This window comes from Orycteropus afer, unplaced genomic scaffold, assembly GCF_000298275.1.
Source record: "Orycteropus afer afer isolate SDZICR_OR568_19922 unplaced genomic scaffold, OryAfe1.0 scaffold00543, whole genome shotgun sequence".
Taxonomy (NCBI): domain Eukaryota; kingdom Metazoa; phylum Chordata; class Mammalia; order Tubulidentata; family Orycteropodidae; genus Orycteropus; species Orycteropus afer.
The window spans coordinates 1,222,956-1,225,578 of NW_006922130.1; positions in this window are offsets into that span (position 1 = coordinate 1,222,956).

Genomic DNA, 2,623 nt, shown 5'->3' on the forward strand with positions numbered 1-2,623 from the left:
ATAGCCAAGAAAACCTTATGGAACACTTCTACTCTATAACATATGGGGTTACTATGAGTTGGAATCGATGCAACTAACAATAAAAACAACATTACTTTAAAAGACACACCAAATTTCAAAAATGTGAATTATCTGATTGAAAATTTTATGTTGGCTATATGTTGAAAGGGGGGAGCTCTGGTGGCATAGTGCCTAAAGCATTTGACTGCTAACCAGGCTAGTGGTTCAAACACACCAGCCACTCCTCGGAAGGAAGATTGGGCAATCTACTTCCTTAGTGATACCGCCTTGGAAACCCAAGGAGGGGTTGCTATGAGTCAGATCGATGGCAGTCAGTTTGGTTTGATTTTAACCAAGCAACATATGTTTTGTTTTTAAACAAAATGATTTAAGTTTTTTATGTTGTAATTATATAAGTATGGCACATAAAAACAATATTCATTAAGGCATTATCAAACGTCTTAGATGGGTTAAAAATGAGCATGTAAATGAAAAAAATAAAAAATGACAATATAACCAGGAAGAGTGAAACTAAATTTATTTTTTATTTTGAGTTAGATTTTTCTTAAAATGTTGTCTTTCATGATGATTTATTTAGGTGCTATTGTTCAAAGTATGAAAGAAAAGTTAATAAATCAGTAAGAATATAGCCTACCTAAAACTCCAGAGTATATGGGGATCAGATGACTTGAGGTTTCCAATCTCATTCAGTTATATTCTCTATGTCTGTACTATGAAGCGCCGTCCCTCTGGCCTCTCCTCAGGAGTGCAGCATGAGACCCAGGAAGCTTCGCTAACAAGCAGTCACAGAGCTCCCCCAACTGCCCTGTACTGGACCAGCAGTATTGGGGAAAAGATCAGAATTTCTGGATCTTTCTACAGTTACATGTTTTCATAAGCCACAATCACAGAATGCTTGTTACACAGATGGAGCTCTCTGCTGAGATTAAAATGGAGACCCTATGTCAAAAATGTAAAGCAATCAGTGATCTGGATAAAAGATTATTTAAACTGTCTTATCTTTCTTTGATCCTAACATAAAGTAATGTGTTTTTGCTAGTACATTTAAGTAGCAAAAATTATGGTGATTGAGTTATTGAAATTGAACCTAGTGAACTGATATGAATTTATATATTATGTATTATTATTCATTATCAAATAAAATTTTATGAGATACAGAGGAAGACTATATCTTAGGTTTGAATCCTGGCTTTGCTGCTTATAAACTGTATAGTCCATAGAAATTTACTTAATCTCTCTGGAATCCTGTATCAGTTAAGAGTATAGTTAGTTCCATAAAAAAGAAAAACTAAAAGTAACAGTGACTTAAACAAAATAGACATATATTTCTATCATATATAAACTCCACAGTCATCTGGGATCATGAAACTTTAGATGTTTCTAAACTTTCACCCTCAAGGTTTGAGTCTAGTAACTTCACCTGTAAAATTATTTCATGGTCCAATACAGTAGGTGGAGGTCCAGCCATCATGGTCATTGTCCAGGAAGCAGAAAGAATGAAGGAGTAAAGGCCAGAATCCCAACTAAGTTAAGCTATTTAAGAGACTTCCCAGGAGTCCCATTCAACACTTCTACTTACATCTCAGGGACCAGAACTTAGTCAGATGGCCTCATTTGGCTACAAGAGGATAGAAATTAATTTTTTTAATACATTGCTAACTGAAAATATAATGATTATGCTCCTAATTAAAGCACAATATAGTATACTATAGTATACTTTAATTAGTATACTATAGCATACTAATGTGGCATAGTACCTAAAGCATTTGACTGCTAACCAGAAGGCTAGAGGTTCAAACCCATCAGCCACTCTTTGGAAGGAAGTTTGAACAATCTACTTCTGCAGTGATATTGCCTCTCTTCAGAAGGCTCGGAAACCCAAAGAGGGATTGCTATGAGTTGGATCTAACTCGATGGCAGTGAGTTTGGTTTTATGGTTTGGTATAGTATACTATCAAACAAATGCCTTAGGCACTGTGCCATCAGAGCTCCTTGAGTATACTATACTGTACTTTAATTAGAAGCATATTTATTATTATATTTTCAGTCAGCAATGTATTTTAAAAAAATAATTTCTATCCTTTTGTAGCCAAATGAGGCCATCTGACCAAGTTCTGGTCTCTGAGATATAAGTACAAGTGTTGAATGGGACTCCTGGGAAGTCTCTTAAAAGGCCTAACTTAGTTGGGATTCTGGCTTTTTCTCCTTCATTCTTCCTGCTTCCTGGACAATGACCATGATGGCTGGACCTCCACCTACTGTATTGGACCATGAAGTAATTTTACAGATGGAAGTTACTGGACTCAAAACTTGAGGGTGAAAGGTTAGAAACATCTAAAGTTTCATGATCCCAGATAACTGTGGAGTTTATATATGATAAAAATATATGTCTATTTTGTTTAAGTCACTGTTACTTTTAGCTTTTCTTTTTTATGGAACAACTATACTCCTAACTGATACAGGATTCCAGAGAGATTAAGTAAATTTCTACAGACTATGCAGTTTATAAGGGAGCTCTGGTAGCATAGTGCCTAAGGCACTTGACTGCTAACCAGAAGGCTGGCAGTTCAAACCCACCAGCCACTCCTCAGAAGGAAGATGG